This window comes from Sus scrofa, chromosome 6 (genome assembly GCF_054392235.1).
Source record: "Sus scrofa isolate SSC_HxYL_T2T_F1_AM1 chromosome 6, Sscrofa_HxYL_maternal_Yorkshire_Landrace_v2.0, whole genome shotgun sequence".
Classification (NCBI taxonomy): Eukaryota; Metazoa; Chordata; class Mammalia; order Artiodactyla; family Suidae; genus Sus; species Sus scrofa.
In genome coordinates, this window is record NC_139388.1 from 6,087,846 (window position 1) to 6,098,113 (window position 10,268).

At 46.3% G+C, this 10,268-nt stretch overlaps 1 protein-coding gene across 31 annotated transcripts in view; it reads right to left on the minus strand.

Moving 5' to 3' along the window:
• The window catches only part of CDH13 (cadherin 13), a 1,446,594-nt gene that overhangs the window by 459,451 nt on the left and 976,875 nt on the right, over window positions 1-10,268 (minus strand).

Consider the following 10,268-nt stretch of genomic DNA (forward strand, 5'->3'; position numbering starts at 1 on the left):
ATGCCGAACAGCATCCATCTGTATTAGATGCCGTAGCACTGCCCTCTCCCTTTGAGACATTCAAAAATGTCTCCAGGAGTTCCCGTCGTGGCGCAGTGGTTAACGAATCCGACTAGGAACCATGAGGTTGCGGGTTCGGTCCCTGCCCTTGCTCAGTGGGTTAACGATCCGGCGTTGCCGTGAGCTGTGGTGTAGGTTGCAGACGCGGCTCGGATCCCGCGTTGCTGTGGCTCTGGCGAAGGCCGGTGGCTACAGCTCCGATTCGACCCCGAGCCTGGGAACCTCCATATGCCGCGGGAGCGGCCCAAGAAATAGCAACAACAACAACAACAACAAAAAAAAGACAAAAGACAAAACCAACCAAACAAACAAACAAACAAATGTCTCCAGATGTTGCCAAATATCCCCTGGGGGGAACCACCCCAACCCAGGTTGGGTCTTAATCCATGTGAACTCACCAACGCTCCCCTCTCAGCTACATCACGCAACTGCTTGTCACACTTGGTCTGGCTCAGCCAAAGTCCCCAAGAGCCCTCAACCCCAGAAAGGAGGATGAGATTACTTTTAAGAACAGGTGTACTCCTAAAATGTTTTCCATAAACACAACTTCATAATGGATTTAAGATGATCGTTCTTGCTTAATAAAATCTTATTTCCCCATTTGCATTCATTAGGAAGTTATGGCCATGATTATATTTACCATAATATCCTAATAAATACTTGCCTAAAGATATGGCAAGTGCATCAAAATAAATCAAAACTTTCACTTCGAATTTTAAAGATGCCACTCATACTCTAAAATAAAAATATCCTTGCAGTGGAGAGGCTGGCTCATATACAGGAGTGTAAAGATGTCAAGAGGGGGACTGTAAAACCTGGGATGTTATCGGAGCTTAACCCGCCCCTCCCACCCATGGGACAGCCTAGGTGGAAGGTTTTCCTGGGATTAGAAAGAGGCACGCCCTCGGGGCCTGCACTGTTAAATGCTTATAAAGCTCAGGTGGGTGGGGGCAGGTGCCTCTCTGCGTGTGTATTTCCCTGCAGGCCACCTCCGTGCTGATGTCTCAGCCAGGTGACTTCATGCAGTGCCCTGATCTACCACAGACTAGCCTGTTCCTCTGATGGAACCACACCTCCAGGTGGTGCCAGTGCTGGTCACCAAGGTGGGGAGACAAGGTCTCTGTTCTGCTGCCCATCCATCTAGACCTCAGAGGCCTGGCCTTTCAGCTAAGACCTCAGAGACAGCTGACTCACTTCCTAATAGTTCTTCGGACTTATGGTTTGGGGAAGCCGAACTTGGATCAAAAGCATTTACTCTTAAAGGCTGCGATAACTCACAATTACTATCACTAACACCCCATGGGTGCAGTCCTTTAGCTAAATGGTATCAGATAACTTGGGTTCTTTGGCCCCTTGTCCATACTGCAAAGAAACAACTACTGGGTTGGTCAGTGACAGTGCTGTTTTGGGTGGTTGTTAGCGAAGCATTTACAGAAAAAACCTGGAGCTAAAACTGTTCTTCAGTTAACAGATGCAGATATTTTATTGGGAAGTTCTCATCCAAACAGAAAACTGGACCTGTCTCATGAACTCTTTTTGTGGATAATCTGTCACAGCAGATCTCCAACTTTGTACACCAAAGTTTCCAAATGCACTTGCTCCAAGAATGCAAAGTTTTTACAGTCTAGGCCACCATGATTTCTTGGAATGGGTATCTTTTAGAGACAGAGATCTCTCTGGGACAAATACTCCTCAACTGGTTTCTACTACAAACCTACTTAGACGACATGGGTCTGTTCTCAGTCACATGGTTTGTTGAATCTCCACCCCCCAACCCCCGGGTTTGTTTTATTTACTTCTGAGCGTTGGTCTGCTCCCCTGTAAATTGGCTATAATGATGGCACCTCTCTCATAAGTTGTTGTGGGGATTAAGTGAAGTAAATCAGTGATGCTTTAACAGAGTGCCTCAAGCAGAGTGAGTTAATGTCATAACTAACTGTACAGAACATTATGGATGCTGGGGAGGGGTATGCTGGTAAATGCTTAACCATCAGCACTTTGGTTCATCATGTCTGCCCATTCCCAGGGTGTAAACACTCCTGGCATGATGGACGTTAAGCTACAAACACCGACCATAGAAGTGGAAAGAGATTCTAACAGCCATCTCAGGAGAGCTGGTATCAGCTGACTCTAGCACACCAATGCCCGGGTTAGAGGGCACACTATTCTCTACTTGGTCTGGTCGATGTAACTTAAGAACAGTTCTCTACGGCTCGCTAAGGAGAATCAAGTGTTGGAGATCACACAGGGAAAGCTAAGGTCAAGGTCCAGGCAAAGAACAATTGGTGTGTTAGGAATAAAGCTCTTGGGGATATCCCTGAGTATCCTGGATTTGTAATTGCATTCCCCCAACCCCTCCCTCAAAATTATTCCTAAAGGTTATACAAGAGACTGACTATGATTTCCGGTCTAGTCCTTCGGGACAAAGCAAAAGGATAAGGGCTTACGGATTCAGAGAATGAAAGACATTAACAGTTTCTTTGCTAGAATTAAGGACACAAGAGTGCTGAGTTCAGGTTGGGGAAACATGAAGGAGAAGACAGCCAAAGTTCTTTGGAGCTGAACCACCGCAGTTGACAACACTGGATTTTAGGAGTTCTAAGCTGGAGAGGGAAATTCCCTGCATAGAGTGATGGGCAAAACTATGGGTTTGCTTAAGATTGTAAGGGGCAGAAATAGGAAAAAGGAAAGGGAATAAACTCGTGGAAGGCCCTGTTTAAGAAAGAGGAAGTTCATGGTGATTTTTGGAACACTTCCGAGAGACAGAAAGGGAGCCAGGAAAGTTAGTATCTTAGAACCCAAGGGGGAAAGAGAATTGTTACATTGTACGAGTTCTCTTCAACTACCAACCTGCTGATGATTCCTTAGCTTTATATTCATCTTGAGTTATTAATCCTGTTAATCAGTTTTCAGTGCAATACAATTACACCTGCACATGACCCAGCCGAAGGCTTAGGAAGGGCTGCGAACAGCAGCAGATATACACCCACTCCTGAAAAACACGATCCCAGAGCTTAGGGTCTTCTTTTCTCCCTGTTCTCGCTCCTTCTGACCTGCACACAAACACATGCACATGCTCTTCTCTCCCTTCCTTGTCATTCTGTTCCCTACGCCTAGCTCTCTCTTCCCACGTCCCCAATGATGGCAGTCACGTGGGGCTGTGAACAGAACAGAGCCAGCGGGTTCTCACAGCGCTCAATCTCCCCATCACGTTAGCATCCCCCCGCCCCTGAATCAGGAGGGTCTCTCAGAAATTAGGAAGCATCCACTTGCCCCTCGCTTCATCTTGCCTTCTCCACCTCACCTTTGTACTCCCGACCCAATAGCCTGGGGTCCCTGGACTTCACAAACAGAACTGTGCAGACAGAGCAGAACAAAGGGCCCTAATCCACAGGTGACATTTAAAGAGCAGTGGCTCTCTTAACGAATCACCTGTCCTTTGGAAGTCTGTTTTATTATCTGCCACAACTCACTAGCTGATATTTAGGGGGTGCACTTAGGCTTGATTTTCGGATTCGCTCTTGAAGCATTGTTTGGTTTGCCCATCAGAAGGACTCAGAATTACAGGCAGAGTGAATAGCATGAATGCGGAAAGCCAATTCTCATGTTTAGGAAGGAACTTAAAATAAACCCAAGAGATAAAAATGACACAGATAATAACTGCTCAACTCCCCCCCACCCCCACCCCCAGGCTTCATGGAAAATCCAAAAGTAACCCCCAGAGGAAAATAAACAATTGGGCAAGTATTTAAAGATGATTTAATGCAGCGTAGTTGGTAGGAGGGGTGTATCCAGATGTGACTAATAACCAAGTTGAACAAATGTTTTACAGGCACTGTGCCACTGTGGTTGTATTTTTAAAAAATAAAAATGGTGATAGCATGGGCTCCTTTCTCAGAATGTCGAGAACAAAGCAGTAAAGGAGAGTCCTTAGATCCTGGTACAGGAGTGAGGTATGTGCCACCCTGACGCATGTGCAAACCTGAGCCCTCTTCACATCTTTCAGCATCTGATCCGCAGCACTGGATCAGCTCTTTACAACTCAGCCACTGAGATCCCTGTCTGGAAGCTTATTCTCCCCAAGTGTCTACATAAAATCATATCTGGTGGAACATAACCCCACAGGTCCTGTCCCCCGTGCCCACCTCCCAGTGCACTTAAATTAAAAGGCCTACTGGCCCTGTCTCTCCTTTCTTGGAAATTAAGTCTGGAATTGGTTCACCCACCCCACCCACACCCCAAGTGGCATAGATCAAAGGATCTCTGATCCTAAAATCCATAAGATCCCTTTGTCTAGAGCTAAAGACTTAAACATTTTGGCGTCCATTTTCATCCCTCCCCCAAATCAAATCAGATGTCCTGCTGGGTTCATACCAGCCTTCACGCTGGACACTGAAGCCATCCCAACTGCCTACCAGGCACGGATGTGCAAAGGCACTGAGGCAGCAAGGTGCACTGAGGAAAGGTCGAGCAGTTCAGTGTGGTAGAGCAGAAGCGGTATCTGGAAAGAGAACTGAAGGAGACGGATGGAAAAGTCCCCACTGGGACTCATCCTGAGGCCACCTGAGAAGTGTTGAGGGTTTAAGCAAGGAAGTGACCCGATCCAGTATAAGCCTCAGGCAGCAACCCTGGGGAAGAGAAGGTACCTCAGAGCCAAGGGGAGAGTCTCACCTATTCAGGTGAAAATGAAAATTAGACCTGAGAAAGTTACGCTAAGGATGGCGCCGAGGAGGAAGGATTTCATAGATCAAAACAATAAGAATTAGTGATTGCTTCGAAAAGTATGTGCTCTAAAAACAAAACCAAAAGCAAACAGAGACGCATGAACCATGACGTGCAGAGATGAAGCAGCACACCAGGCCAGGGGTAGGACTGAGTGGTTACAGCGATTCTTGGACTGAAGTCAGTTAAGCAATCAATCAACCCGAGGCCCCGATAAGGGTCAGATTAGGATCGTGATGGTTGTAGATGCAGGTGGAAGCAGAAGTCAAGGAAGAAAGTAAATGTATTCTACTCTTACAGGGGAAAAATAATGATTTACTAACAGAGAAACACTACATCTTTTTCAAGATTTCACATAAAAATTTCCCATAGGTGAACTTTTAAAGCTCTCTTGGAAATGTTAGTGGAAATTGGTTTCCTGTCTCCTCAATGATTCCAAAACTAAGGCATCTGGAGAACGAATAAATTCTAGTCCAAAGACTCAACGGAATAAAAGTCTTTTCTAAAATCTTGATTGCAACAATAAATAAGAACTAATTTGGATTTTAGGTGAAAAACTTCCTGGTGACAGAGAAAATGAGAATTGGGTTAGGTCTTCAACAGGCTGAAAATACATTTAAATTATATTTCAAAGCTCAGGATCTAACCTTGCATGGAGAAACAATTTGAATGTAATTTCAAATGATGAAGCTAATTATTTAGTTAAGAGATGATCCCTTGATTAGCTTGTAAAGCCCACAACTAATAATTCTAAGTCTAAATGGATTTCTTAGATTTTACACCCCAAGGAGGCCAGCTCAGCTTTAGCACCTTTCTCTCTCGGTACGTCTCAGCACCATCTGAGATATTACATAAGTTAACAATTATCTGTCAGTGCTGAAGTGTAAAGTAAAAGATAAATCATACATTCAAAAATAACGTTTCTTGCAATGTAATTTCTCCAGTGTTTGACCTTAAATTGAAGGAGATGGATACCATCTTCCCACCAAAATTTCTTAATTTCCTACAAACTAAAAATGTTCTAAGATGCTCTGCTGGGATGATGGCAGTTACCCCTGGTCACGTAAGTCTGGACTATCAGAATCAAGAGGAAAAGAACCAGCTTAATTCTGGTCAACTGGTTTTTCAAACTTGATTATAGATATGTACATACACAGGTATGTATCTATGGCAGAGTGAGGGGAAAAGAGCTAACACAGCAGAGACTGCTGTCTCTAGAAAGAGCTGTGTCCAAGGTTAGCCTGTGGCTGGCATCTGGGAACTTGGCTTTGGGGAGGGCTGCACTATTCCCTAACTGATAACGTGGTTAACTGTGCACAGCTTTGTGCGTACAAAAATACATGGTTTATGCCAAACACCTGCTTTCTTTCTGGAAGTCTGGAGTTTTGCTGCAAACCAGGCAGAGGATGCCTATGTGACCAGCATCCCCCACTCCCCCACGTAAAAAGCGTTGGCGCCTCATCTCCGATGAGCTTCCCTGCAGACCTTTCACGGTGCTGTCCCAAGTCACTGCCGGAAGAATTGAGCACGTCCTGTGTGATTCCACTAGGAAGGGAAGCCTGGGAGCTTGCTCCTGGTTTCCTTCCCACTCCACCTCAGGCACCTTTTGCCCGTGCTAATTTTGCCTGCTGTCCTTTCACTGCAATACCTCTTAGCCATGAGTAGGACTGCATGCTGAGCCCATGAGTTCTTCTAGAGAATTACCAACAGCAAGGGTGGTCTTGGGGATGCCTGACGCATGGAGCATCCATCAACATTTGTGCCAGATGGTGCTCCAAGGAAGACGTTTGGGAAATAATTGCTCAATAGCACAGATTAATTAAGAGAATGTATGTAAAACACGGAGCACAGTTCCTGGCAGATGAGAGAGGCTCTGCATGCAGCGGTCCTTAATGTCGTTACGCCAACATCCTTAATAGGAATTCTGAGAAAAAAGATGCCCTTTTTGCCACACTCTTGAATACTAGCCACGTGCCCTGCACACTGCCTTCCACACAGCAATCGCTCACTAGATGTTTAGGGAATGAATTATTGGGCCTTTATTTACAAAGTGCTGTGCCAACACAGTGAGGCCCATTTAAAGGGTGCTGTCTCAGCTCTCCTGGAGCTCACAAATCTAAGACAAACACTATCAGTAAAGACAGAGCTGGAGACGGAGAGACAGACAGAAAATTCAGCAATAAAAACAAATGGATGCAGAAAGAAAAAAATGGTCAATACACTTTTACCAAGTAGAAAGCTTGACACTCCCATTATGTTTCTTATTTTGGAGGAAGACGTGTAGGTGAGCTTCAGAATTCTTCATATCTAGAGAAGTGAGGGGGTAGTCCCATGGAAGCCTTTTCCATGAAGGTGATAAATCCATAGGGGAGAAAGCTCCAGGGTTAATGAAGAAGAATGCGCTTAAACCGGTGAAGCTCCACTCCCCTTGCCGCCCCCCACAAAAGAACTAAATCTAAGCCAGGTGGATAAAAGGCTTGTTTGCTGGGCTTCTAGATCCATTAAAATTTCACTTCCACTGAGGCTAAGACCTCCTAAATGCACAGATTGTAAGTATAACAACCTCATATTCCAGCTGCCCCAGAATAAAGCTCCGCAATTACCAACCATGACTTGGGTGAGCAACTTTAACCTCTCGGTGCTCCAGTTTCTTCGCAAGTCAAAGAAGATAATAATTGTACCCCGTTAGCTTCATACAAAGGATCAGAAAATCCACCTGGACAGTATCTGGCATAGAGTACATGCTTGAAAATATTAGTTGTTATTGAGGGTATTTCCATCTGCGTCAGGGAAGATGAGAAATCAGCTCGAATCAGGTCAATCAAGTGGCATGCGTGTCCGTTTCCAAGAAGGACACTGTCCACGACTGCAGCTTTCTTTCGTTGATCTGGAGGCAGCCTCAGAACTATGATCCACATAGGTTTGTTATGGACCAAACTGTGTCTCTTCAGTTCCTAGGTTAAAGTTTTAACCCCCAATAGCAAAGTATTTGGAGACAGGGACTTGCAAGGGGGTAATTAAGGTGACGTGAGGTCATAAGGAGTGAGCCTAATGCAATCTGATGGGTGTCCTTATAAGAAGAGGGAGGGATGCCCTAAAGGCATAAACAGAGAGGAGTCCACAGGGCACAGTGAGAAGACAGCATCTGCCAGCCAAGGACGGGGGCCTCAGCAGACACCAACCCCGAACACCTTGGTCTCGGACTTCTGGCTTCTAGAACTGTGCTGTTAGGTCCCCCAGTCCATGGTATTTTAACGAAAACTCAAGTGACTAACACAGTCTGCAAGAAGACCATTCGCTTAACAGTTACCTTCCGGGAATTCTCTCACGTATCGCTGCTGTCCCTGGATGGAGCCTTCTGCCCAGTCCCACGTGCCCTCTGTGCCGCTCTAACGCCCTGAAGCCTCTGTGGACCTTGTGACCCACTCTGTGGGGCCTGCCCTGCTTGGGCCTCCTCGCCACCCTACCAGCCCAGCCCATCCTGACTGGGCCATTTACCCCCTCCAAACACACCTGGTTTAGAAAACCTTGGTTTGGGTATACATTGGTAGCAGCTCAAAAAAATTTTGGAAGAAATCCTCTAGCACCCAAAGATGACTAAGCTTTTTTCTGTGGCACATGGAAATTTCCAGGTCAGGGATCAAAACCCTAGCACAGCTGTAACCAGAGCCACGGCAGTGCCAATGCCAGATCCTAATCCCCTGAGTCACCAGAGAATTCCGCATTTTCCTAATGGCATCTCCACACGACACAGGATTCTTCTGGACACCTGTTCCTTTCAGCCATTCCCACCTCAGTAAACGACAACTGGTCCTTCCTTTGGACTCACAACAAAAATCTAATCATCCCCGATGCATTTTTCTTTTATAGCCTAGGTTTAATCCAGCAGGAAATCCTGTTTCCTCTCTCTTCAAGACCTACCTCAGAGCCAACCCCTTCTTATCACCTCCATGCTCCATCCCCCTCGCCAGTCGACCGCTATAGCCTCCTGCCTGGCTGTTTCCTCTACAGCCCCCTCCAGCCATTCACCACCATCCTGTCCGAATTCCTGGGGAAAGACATGTCGGATGGCATCCAGCCTCTGCTCAAAGCTTCACTGCTTCCCAGAGTCCACACAAAGGCCTACGAGGCCCTGCATGGTCTATGCTCTTCCCATCTTATTTTCTTTAAATGTATCAAGCTTGCTTCTACCCCAGGACCTTTGCACTTGCTCTCAGGACTGCTAAAAGGGGGCCCAGGCTCTGGAGGAAAAAGCAGGGGCATGCTAGCAAAGAAAGAGTTGCTAAAAGCCTTTGCATAAGATTTTCCCTGAGCACCTTCCCAGACTGTAGGATCCGGTCTTTTGTAACACTCTCCGCCCCCAAACTGGCTGCTGTCCACCTGCATGGCTCCCCTTCCCTGCTGCTGTCCACCTGCATAGCTCACATCCTTCTCTTTCATCAGGCCTCTGTGAAATGGGCTCCTTTTCACAAAGGCCAGCCAGGAGCATCTCATATGAAGTAGGAGATGGCTCACGTCCTGCTTTCCGCATCCTCCTCACCCTGTTTAATTTCATTCAGCGGCATCTCTCTCCACTGCTGGCTCTGCTGCTCTAGGTTCCCTGAGAGCAGGAATTCTGGGTCATTGCTTAGTGCCTCTAACAGTATCTTACAGGCTGTAGGAGCTCAGTGCGTGGGGCAGGTAGAAAAGACAAGTACACTTCAGAATAAGCAAATCAGTTACAGGAAGTAGATTGACTAGGGTGACGCCAAACTGTCCTGTCTTCTTGACACACTGGTGACCCCAGAACCTTTGGTGAAGGTTTACAGTTCTATGCATTTTCTCTGAATTAGCCAGCATGATGCCCCCAGCTTCCCGGGTCACAAAATGAGACCGTCCTCAGGCCATGGCACTGGAGAGAAGCCTGTGACTCTTAACAATGGCAAGGAGACCGTTTGCAGGTTAAAAAATATTGATTGCCTTTGGTATACAATCTGTGTTGAGAAAGGGCTCTTTTCTCTTCTCAAGCATCCATGCTAAAGCATCCGATAGTGAAGCACTAACTTCATTTCCTCTTCTCATTCATCTTTTTTATTTCCATCTCAAGGAGCTACCCCTGCTGCTTGCCCTCTGCAGTGATAACTAAAACTGAACCACTGCTGATCTCTCCCGTTAACAAAACTTCACTCTATTTCTTGTAAGAACAACACGGGCAGGGCTGCTAAATAGCCATTGTGACAAGACAGGCAGTGTATTTAGAGGGGGGAGTGAAGCCTTGGCCCCTAGATCAGCACTGATTAAGCTCTTCTTGAGAATGCAACCCACATGCCTGCAAAAGCACACAGGGCATTTTGCAATGGCCAATTCATCTCTCAGATCTGAACATAATTCACTCCAAGCCTAAAGCTACTCTAAGCTCAGAGGCAAGGATGGTGGGTGTGTGTGTTCTGTACAATGAAAGACTGTCTTGCCTCTATGCTGGACCTAGTTCTCTAGGACTTAGAGGC